The sequence below is a fragment of the Cucumis melo genome, chromosome 11 (genome assembly GCF_025177605.1).
Source record: "Cucumis melo cultivar AY chromosome 11, USDA_Cmelo_AY_1.0, whole genome shotgun sequence".
NCBI classification, from domain to species: domain Eukaryota; kingdom Viridiplantae; phylum Streptophyta; class Magnoliopsida; order Cucurbitales; family Cucurbitaceae; genus Cucumis; species Cucumis melo.
In genome coordinates this window covers 19,055,439-19,066,348 of record NC_066867.1, presented here as the reverse complement: position 1 = coordinate 19,066,348, position 10,910 = coordinate 19,055,439, and the positions used below count along the sequence as shown (strand labels likewise).

At 31.4% G+C, this 10,910-nt stretch overlaps 3 long non-coding RNA genes across 5 annotated transcripts; 1 reads left to right on the top strand and 2 right to left on the bottom strand.

Annotated features, from left to right (window-relative positions):
- Window positions 1-1,755: 1,755 nt before the first annotated feature.
- On the bottom strand, window positions 1,756-3,569 carry LOC127151673 (uncharacterized). 3 transcript variants are annotated; one of them, XR_007824742.1, is made up of 4 exons: window positions 3,259-3,569; window positions 2,548-2,854; window positions 2,376-2,445; window positions 1,756-2,145 (listed from the first exon to the last, which is right to left on the bottom strand). It is a non-coding gene; the product is annotated as an uncharacterized LOC127151673 (long non-coding RNA). The 3 variants fall into 3 exon arrangements; XR_007824743.1 differs by having other exon boundaries at window positions 2,548-2,752; XR_007824744.1 differs by having other exon boundaries at window positions 2,548-2,737.
- Window positions 3,570-4,453: 884 nt separating this feature from the next.
- On the bottom strand, window positions 4,454-6,413 carry LOC127151674 (uncharacterized). The gene is made up of 4 exons (XR_007824745.1): window positions 6,171-6,413; window positions 5,976-6,020; window positions 4,566-5,853; window positions 4,454-4,478 (listed from the first exon to the last, which is right to left on the bottom strand). It is a non-coding gene; the product is annotated as an uncharacterized LOC127151674 (long non-coding RNA).
- A 485-nt stretch (window positions 6,414-6,898) lies between these two features.
- LOC127151672 (uncharacterized) lies at window positions 6,899-8,281 on the top strand. The gene is made up of 2 exons (XR_007824741.1): window positions 6,899-7,249; window positions 7,730-8,281. It is a non-coding gene; the product is annotated as an uncharacterized LOC127151672 (long non-coding RNA).
- Window positions 8,282-10,910: the final 2,629 nt, after the last annotated feature.

Sequence of the window (10,910 nt, the reverse complement as noted above, 5' to 3'; positions counted from 1 at the left end):
ACGGTTAGTGTTTAGTTTATTATCTACTGCTTTGTTTTGTTCAAAATTTCTTAACTTCTAAATAAACAACAATTATGTTTTTTCTTTTTCTTTTTTTCCTATGTAAGGAACTGTGGTCCTTGAAACACAAAGTGATTTGAAAACAGTATGAACTACAAATTTAGAAACATTAAAAACACAACTGTAGCCACATGTTTAATTCTTTTGTAAACAATAAATCAGTCTATCTGTGATAGTCATCTATATCTGTATATATAAGATGCACAATCCTAGACATCTATATGATGTTTTTTAACATTCTTACTTTATATACTTGTAGATAGATGAAGAAGAAGAAGATGATGATATCAAGATTACAAATTTAGAAACATAAAAAACACAAATGTTGACCCATGTTTGATTTCTTTCGTATACAATTAGTTGCACGATCATTTTCATATTTTACACTATCGTTTAGAGAATGTACACGATCGTTGAAATGTATGCACACTCATTTAAGCTTTCTTGCATATTTTTAGGCGATTGTTTACTATTTCTTGCACGATCATTTACATTTTCTTGCACAAACGTTTACATTTTCTTGCACGATCATTTTCATTTTCTTGCACAATCATTTCTACAACATTATTTTTTTTTGTTATATTCAGACAGATGAAAATAAAGATGGAGAAGAAGATAATGAAATATCAGTTGAAAGTGATGAAGAAGAAAATATGAGATGAAAAAACAAAACAAAACAAAACAAAGCCAAGAGTAAAATGTAAATATTGTGATATTACACCATCTCTATCTGTCTAACAAGAATAAATAACTGTCATTACTTACCATTTGTTGTTCTTATTATTAACTCCAACAATTTTTTGTAGCAAGTTGTTAAAATGAAAACATAATGTATAACTTCGATAATTTGTCTATCCCTTGATATCTTACACGATCATGTAGAATGTATAACAGGATCATTCAGATTTACTTACATGATCGTTTAGATTTGGATGGAAGATCGTTTAGATTTACTTAGAGAATCGTTAAGATGTAACTATAAGATCGTTTTCAATTAATTACACGATTGTTTTTCAATTAAATACACAATCATTTAGTTGTTATTTAAAGATCATTTACATGATGACAAGTACATTTACAGTTTAGGGTTTATGGTTTACATGTAATGGCAAAATGGTCAATACGCATGGACCGTTTAACATATATTACAATATCGTATAGATTATGACATAATCTTTAAGTTATTAAACGATCATTTACACCTATCGTCACTACAAGAAATTTGACCTTTAATGTCGGTTTAAAACCGACATTAAAGGGCTTTAATGTCACTTGACAACCGACATCTTTGCGCGCGTTATTAAAGGCCTTTAATGTCGGTTGGACTTTAATGTCGGTTTAAAAACGACATTAAAGGCCTCTTTAATGTCGGTTTAAAAACGACATTAAAGGCCTTTAATGTCGGTTTTCAACCGACATCTTTGATAGTGTTATTGAAGCCCTTTAATGTCGGTTTGGCTTTAATGTCGGTTTTAAACCGACATCTTTGATAGCGTTATTGAAGCCCTTTAATGTCGATTGGGCTATGATGTCGTTTTAAAACGGACATTAAAGAGGCCAATAATGTCAGTTTAAAACCGACATCAAAGGCTTGTTTTTGTCCATTTTTAGAAATTTATATTTATTTAATTGTTGTATTATTGTCCATTTTTTATAAACCAACATTGAATCCAACAAGTGAAATTAACTACAAACTTGAAACTACAAGTCACATTACGTAGGAAACCATATTATTCAAGTCTGATTCCACCAACAATGAAAATGCTATTAGCACTTGCACATAAATCCCATTCATATCTTAAAGCAACAATAAATCCCATTCATATCTTAAAGCACATAAATCCCATATTATTCAAGTCTGATTCCACCAACAATGAAAGCACGCTTGTAAAATTAACTGCAACCAAACAGAATTATATAAATTCAAAGATGAACGACATTTTAAAGGTCTCGAAAATGCTTCTTCAAACAATTATTAATATTGGAAACAGGCACCAAATGCAGCAAGGGCTTGACATTCCTCTTCCTAAACTGTAGCTCAAACCTTATCTAGAAACTTATCATCCTCCTCTAGTAGAAAATGACCTGGAAAAATATACAGTTATCTACATTCAATCAAGCACGACAAAAACAATTGTTATCTACATATAATATCGGAACGCTCAAAGAACACTATTGTACAAATATCTAAATGATATCAAATATCTAAATCAACCAAAAACACTCTAAATCTCTTTAGTGGTTATAGGTAAATGATATCATCAAAGAAATTAAAGATGTAAATGTTTTGAGAAGCAAAATCTATAAACACTTACCAACATACAAGACAGTTATGAAATTGCACCAACTACTAATCACAGCACCAACCCACAAGCTTACTATGGCCTGGAAATACATTCACATTAAAGTATCCACAAAAAAGTCGTCCAGGTTAAGATGGTTGTCACAGACAGCTTTCTAGTAGAATCATAATCCAGAACTTTTTACCTTGAGGGCAATTTGACGAACTTGGCCATTTAAATCTAAGCTTCGTCCCAGAATCCTTTCCCAATACAACTGAACAATACCACCACAAATGTTGGTATCTCCGGCACCAGCAGCAACAGGTACACTTTGGCCACTCTCCACAGTGTCAGGGCCAGCTCCATCACCAGCTTCAATATATATTCCTCCAAATCTGCAAAGCCAGTAGCTAACAATCCCGCAAACCCAATCGACAGCATCCAAAAATCCCAAACAGAGTGGAAATGAAAATCCAGAATCTCATAAAAAACTTAATACAATTCCTTAAAGCCTGCGAATTCAAATGCTAAACTTCAAAAAAACTAAGAAAATTCCTCAAAAAAACTAAGAAAATTCCTCAAACTTCAAAAATCCCAAAAAAACTTAATACAATTCCTCAAACTGTTGAGAATATGTGGTCTGATTGCCTTAAGAGTGAACTAAGAAAAAATAAGAAGTGATAATGTACATCTATAAGATATAAATGGCAACATTTTCGTATAGGCCTATATTTTCTTACTAATACTCAATATTCACACTCAGTAATCTTTTTTCCTTCTACCGCTTACACCACCTAAAAGACCATTGCCATATTGACAAAGATTTATATGCAAAGATCCTAGACGATATTAATAAGTGAGTGTATGTAATTAATAATAGTGTGCCTTGAAAAATGAACGGTATAAGAGACTTTACCAACGTACTAAATGTGGTAACTCCAACTCTACAAGCACTTCACGAACAAGTTTGCAAAAAGGAGAACCCTGTGAGATGAGAGAAACATAGAGATTTAAAATATTGTTCAAGGGAAGAGAACCATAAAAATATCCACTTCAAGTCATGACACCTCCAATTAAGTAGTCTGCGACCTCTGTGGTGGTGATGTCCAAGACTCCCTATGCGAACAACCATAAAAAATTAAGATAGAAAATAAAGAAACCTGTTAATGATCAAGTTATCTCCAATTGGGGGGATAGGATGGGATTACTGACCCTCATGGTTTTTTTTCATTCATTGATAAGACAGAAAATATTTTTTGAGAGAGTACAGGTAACATGTTCGAGTTGAAATGATTTAGAAAACAACAAACTTATTTCTTTCACAAAAAATATATTTATCTTTTCAATAATACATAAAACAATTCAACAAGTCAACATGCATTATGAAGCATGTATAAATCCTGTATAAATCCTGTTTGGCAGTGAACTTACAGATCTTATCATGAAGCTACTTAAAATAAAATAATTCTCTTCATAAAAGCACCTGTATAAATCCCTCTTTGACCAGAGATTCCATTGCCTTCCCCCCAACTGTGGATCCCAATCTGATGACTGGTAGAAACATCAACAATCGTAACTTCAACCTGTCATTTCCGTAACCACACACAGCGAATACAAACAAAACGAAGAGAATCATTTATCAAGGTAGATCTTGAAAAAAATTAGCACAAATTCATGTCACAACAAAATAAAAACAAACATAAATAACCCTTTTGAATTTGACATTCAAAATTTTATATATGTTGTAGAAGTAAACGAAATGATTTGACTGTTGTTGTTTCAATGTAATTGAAATTGTATTACAAATATTTTTTAAAGTAAATCTATTCAAAATGAAACTTTAGGAAGAATATGTTTTTTTTGTATTCCACGATTTTAATAAATCTAAAATTTGCCCAAAATTAAGTTAGATTAATAATTTATGAAATTTTAATTTCAATCAAATTATAACAAAGGTTATTATGAAATTCATTCAATTTGTACTACTCTGTGATTTTTCGGTGATTATTCTATTAAATTGCGTTTTAATAACATTAAAATGAAATAGGAAAATTTAATTAACAAACATATACTATAGAAATAGGAAAATTTAATTAACAAACATATACTATCCAAACTAACATATCACTGATGTCCCTTTATTATACACACACATATATATATTAGTTTAGTAGATAAGACATTAATTAATTATTCCAAACTAACAAACTAAGCTCAACTTACCCGTTCGTTTCTCTCGACCATCGTCGTCGAAGTTCTTGAGGGCGGCTTCGGGGTTTTGATCAAGGTACATGGAGGTCTTAGGGAACTGATGTGCAGCAGCCATTTTGGAGGGGGTTTTCTTTCTTTGTTTCTTTGTTTATTTGTTGGTATAGAGAAAAAGATGGATTTTATGTGGGAAGCGAAGGGGAGAGGGGAGAAGTATATATGATAAATATAGGAAGCAAAAAGGTTCCTTTCTGAATTTATTTTATTTGAATAAAGTTTGGGTTAGAAACATGATTTCTACTTATGAAACATGACAAGAAAACATATTTATAGTTCACTGTTTCGTAAATACATCTCAAAATAAAGTTAAACTTTAATGAGACCCAATAGCTGCCACATTAGTAACTATGAAAATCTAGTGAAGATCTCTCAGATATTTTTTCAAACACCTTAACTACAACAAAAAGGTTATACTAAGTTATGAAAAGTACTTAAAAATAAACAATCGTCAAAATAAAAGCTCATGAAAATTTCTCATAAAAACTTTAAGATAAGAAAGTTATTTGCTATAGTAAGAACTAATAAATATAGCTACAAAACTATGTTTAAGGTCAAATCTTATAAACATTACAACAATTAACTCCATCCAAATTAACAAAACAAATTAAAGTCACCAAGTAAACCAAACAAAGCAACATACAGGACATTAATGTTTCTATAGACTAGTGATCACCACAGAAGTTTCAAAATGGTCATGCAATTTCATCTAAACTTATCAAATGAACTTCATCCCCAAAAGCTATTTTGTTGGTGAAGTTCCAGAGTGATTACTAATGGACATCAAATTCCTTTTACCTCATATATAAATTCTAGTTTCCCACCTCTCAAATTCGTTATTATTTCAATCTCTATATTTCTCATTGTTTGGTTTGTCTCAATATTCCAAGAAAATCACAAAAGCATAGTAAAACGCTACGAAACAAAACGCTCCTAAATCCTAAACATCTCAAACTCATTTTCTCTCTCGTTACAAGAATTATAAAAGAAGAAACTTCAATGAAACAAAATTTAGTTTTAGAAAGAAAAACCTTGGAATTATGAAAGTCAAGGAAGCAAAATGTTTCGACCCAGAAGCACACGTGATGAACTGAGGTCTGAAATCAATTAGACATTTCGTCGAACACGTAGACTACAACTGGTAAATCAAAGGGTTAAGCTCAACATGCACGATTACCTTCAGTAACCTCCCCAAAGGAAGAAAACGCATCTTTCAACGATCTCTCATCCATGGACCAAGACAACCCTGGAAGGAAAAGGAAGAAACAAGATCAAATTCATGAATGTAAAAGGCATCTGAATCAAGTGGGTGGTGCATCTGTGTAAGTGGATGGAGGAAGAGAAGCAAAATTCCCAATTCAAACTTACCATGAAAAGAATCTGAAAATTAACAAACATGTTTGATGCTCACAGCTTCACATTTTGAGAAAAAAGAAAATGTTGGTGATAAATCAGTATCCGCAAACCCCATGAAACTGAAAATTAGTCTTTCAAAAGAATTAAGTTTACACAAAGCAACATACAGAGATGAAAGAGTAAGCAAAATTCCCAATTCAAACTTACCATTCTTTTCGTCGACAACCCCAAAGCAAAAAACCCCAAAGCAACATCAGTGTTTGAAGAAAGTGAGGAGTGACGGCGGTGGTGGCGGGCACGAGCTGGGCACGAGGGACGATGGTGGTGGTGGTGCCAGCGACTCTTCAGAGAAGAAAGGGAAGATTGTTAGATGAGAATGAGGAGTGAAGAAGAAATTGGAAGGATGAAATCGTGTGGGTGATTGAGAAAGAGTAAAGTAAGAGAGAGAAAGTCATTTTTTTATAAAATAAAAAATTAAAATTAAAATTAAAAAGGAGCTTTAATGTCGCTTTTCAAAACAAGGATGTTTAATGTCGGTTTTAAACCGACATTAAAGCTCCAGCTTTAATGTCGGCTTAAAACCGACATTAAACATCCGCATTTTCAAAAACGACATTAAAGCTCTTTTTTCATTTTTTCCAACCGACATTAAAGGCCAGATTTGTTCTAGTGCGTGCACGAAAGCGCACTGACACAGTAATAAAAGTGATTTGACAGTTTATGGTTTAGGCAAGTGATATAGAGGCCACATGGCGACAATACGAAGAGTTTAGAGTTTAGGGGGCAAAATGGTCAATTCGTGTTTATTAACCTGACAGTGAGTAATTATAACTCTTCATTTTTTGTCCTTTCATCTAAAACCCGTAATCTCAAACAAATAGGTCTAGAGTTTCTAAACTTTTCCTCATAAACTCTTCACTTTAGAGGAGGAAAGAAACATGCGATTATGAAAAATAAGGTGCAGGATGCTGCACTAATTTGGACTAAGGACAATAAGGTTTAAAAGGAGAAGGAAAAAATGTGCAAGATGCGATGATAGTGAAGATGTTGTAAAGGTTGGCTTGGTCCTCTTTGTCGAAACTGTGATAGTGACTTTAAAGATATTTATAAAAAGGCTATGGTAAGCTCTTATCAAGTTCTGTGTTTCTAAAGCTTCCAGATCCAGATGGAAAGGAATGAAAGGTGGGTTTGAAGATGACAACGTTGTTTGGCTGCAAAAAGCTCATTTTGTTTTCAACCCGAATTCTGATTTAGTAGCTAAGTCGTTGCATGTCAGTCCTTTTATGGTAAGTCTTGAATTTGATTACACATGAAGTAGCTTTTTACATTCCTTATTTTCTTGTTTCTTGACGCAAATCCTAGCAGCCAATGGTGTGATTTTCCTAGTTGGTCTTAACACAGCTACTATTGATTTTATCTGTGATTGCTTTTTGTTTTGTTTTTTCTCTCTATCTGTATTAACTAGTTTTGGTTTCTCAATTTCGTTTACAAAACATGAAAGCAATTTGACAATGGAAGGATTCAATTTTCTCATCCCAAATGCTCAAAATTAAAGATTATATTTGACTTGTATATTTTTTCTTCGTAAAGAGGGAATTAGTCTTAAAACTAAAGAGAATTTTATTTGATGTTTCAGCCATCTGTGAGGAAGTAGCATAATGCACGCTACAAACATCTATCTGCCTAGTTAAAGTTATTTATATTGCTGCTAAAATGTTGTTTAGTCCCTTTTTTTTTTCGACTAACAAAAGACTAAACTTTGGTAGAATGTAAGATGGAAGATGATTCGAGTGATACAGATTTTCTCGGTCAGGATTTGATGATGTTTCTCTTTTCCTTGTTGAAAAAAAGGAATAAACATTTGAGTAAAGGAAATCAATTTGACCAGACATAGCTACAACTATCTCTTGAAGCTCAACCAGTATACTTCAAACTGACTTATGTCATTTTGTGACGTTTTTGTTGATTTCGGTCTGTGCTTCTTCATTATTGAATGGAAGTATTTAGCATGTCTTTAGATGACTGAATTCCTCTCCTCTGTCATCGTAGGGTATCTACCAACTCCCACAGTACCACCTCCTCTATCATGACATTGTTGTGAATTTTATTGGTTTTGTTGGTAAAGTTTTATTTAGAGCTTTCTAGTTTAAATGCATATTGCATATTGAAATTTCGTCTTATTTCTTAATTAGTTATCCCTCGATAGTTCTACGTTTTAGTATCTTAATGATGTTGTTTCATAAATTATCTTTTCTTTTGTAAGTTACAGTATTTTCTATTCTTTGGAGAAAAATTTATTGAAGTATTGATCTCTACTACACTGGATTAACTCTACATGACTGACACCAACTCTGCTTTCTATAAAAGGTCTTTTTTTTCACAATAGAATACAATTTTTGTACATGGTCAGCAATTTTTTATCTGATGCTTTCCAAGTTCTTGTAACGCTTTCTTACCCAATTTCTTTTAGCACATACATATTTTGAAAAGTTTTTATGTTGTAGTCGGTGTTTTTATTTCAATTTCCTAAATGCATATGCTTTCTTGCCCAATTTCTTATGCTTATATAGTCAATGTTTTTTATTTCAATTTTGCTTTTATTAAGAACCTTAGCCGAATAAAATTTGGCTTATTTTGAAAATTTCGTTTGTTTGTTTATTAGGTGAAATATGTTTGGTATGTACTTAATAAATTGTTGACTAAGGTTCTTTTTTGGCAAATTTGCAAGTAGTCGAAGAATTTGTAGATCATAAGATCAATCAAGTCAATTTATGTGTTAGTTTGATTAGATTAGGTTACACATACATATATTACAGTTAATTTATCTTTTCGATTATTGTAAAAATTTTACCAACAATGTAATTTACATTTTTTATTATCAATATAAAGATTTTTCTAAACATATGTGCGTGATGTTGAATCATGTATTTCATTTTTTTTACAGCAGTAAAATGTTGAAATAAGTAAATATATAATAGAAAAATATGTGTTGTGAATTAAAAAATGACGACAGTAAACAAGCGTAAACATATAAGAATTTATTAAATAGGAATAATGTCGTGAGAGTATATTTTTTAATAAGAATTATGTGTAACAAAACATTTAAACATGACACAAAATAACTATCGTCAATAACAAAAAAATGCCATTTTTTTATGTTGAGTTATAGATAAATGTGACACATTTAAAGTGTAGTGTATTAATGATAATACATTGGTGTTGAGTTATAGATAACGGTAACACATTTAAAACGTCAATGTAAGAGTATTGATGACAATATATTGGTGTCAAGTTATAGATAACAGTGACATATTTACTGCTCAAGGTAAGGGTATTAATGACACAATCTTGGTGTTATCTAAGCATATTTAATTACACCTTTCCGAAGTGTCGTTGAATAGTCTTTCTTGAATGGGGTTTCAATGACGCAAAAATTGTGTTGTTGAAACTGTTTACGACCCAAATTTTGCATCCTTAAAACCCAAATTTCTAGTAGTATCCGTAACATTTACATTTACATGTAATAGAAAGTTGGTTTGACAAAGGCAGAAAACATTTACATGTTCCGTAATATTTAAATGTAATAACATTTACATGTCCGAGTTTCGATGGCCATCCTAACAAGTACAAAATTATTTATTTATTATTTTACGGGTTGGGTTGGGTTGGGTTGGGTTGAAAACTAAATTCGGGTTTTTCGAGTTGTCAACCCAAACAACCCGAAAATATGGGTTACTTGTAACAAATGCAAATTGTAGTTGTCTAAATGTAAAAAACATAAAACTATTTAGACAACATTATGTGGCAGAATTTTGGGTAGATAAATTCTTTTGGTAAATTAAGTGTTTGTTTTGTTTGTGATATGCTTGTACAATTTTTATTTTTATTTTTAAATTTGCTTAGCTTTTGACTGAGTGTTTGTATTTATTTAAATACTTTTCAAAAACAATCGTGTAAATATATAAAAACGATCGCGTATACAAGTCAAATGGATCACATATATATCTAAACGATTGCATATTCTGCAAATAAATATGAACAATCGTGTTAAAAAGCCTAAACAATCGTGCAAAATATCACAAACGATCGTGTTAACAAAACTAAACGATGTTGTAATATATCATAGACTACCACATGGTTAAGTCAAAACGATCTTGTAACTAAAACTGAATGATCATGGTCTTAAATCTAAACGATCGAGTTATCAATCCTATACAATCTTGTGGTGCACTTTACACGATCGCGTGCTCAATTCTACACGATCTTGTTATTACATATAAAAGATCTCTTAACTAAATCTAAAGAATCTTGTTATTAAATCTACATAATCTTGTAGTCATTCATCAACTCTAATGTCATACATTTGTACATATATGTATTACAATGAAAGAAAAAAATCACATATTTTCATCAATTATTCAAACTTTACTTGCAAGTCCTGATATTGTGTCTTTTACGATTACAATTGGAACATTTTTTGTTTTATAGGTCTTCTAGCTTGACGTTTAAAGATTGGAGGTAATGTTTTCATAGCATCATCTTTAGCTCTCCAATCCAAACGAGTTCCAATAGGTTGAACACAACCATTATATTTTATTGATAGCGTTTCTCTACAATAAAACTCAGATACGTAAGAGTATGTATCTAAATTAAGCATTCGTAAAATAGCAAGCGAATGTGCACATGGAATTTCCTCAAAATTTCATATTCGACAGCTACAAGATCCCAAGTTTAACTTTACAATGAACTGTTGATTTCCTTCAATTACTTTGTACTCAGTGATACTAATTGGATCAATCTAATATATAAGTCAAATAAAGAAAAAATTAAAAAGAGAAGATAGAGACAAATAACAATCTATCTGTATCTATTTGAGACATACACAGATAGATTTCAATCTCTGTCTATATCAGATAGACATGAGGAAAAAATAGATTTCTATCTTTG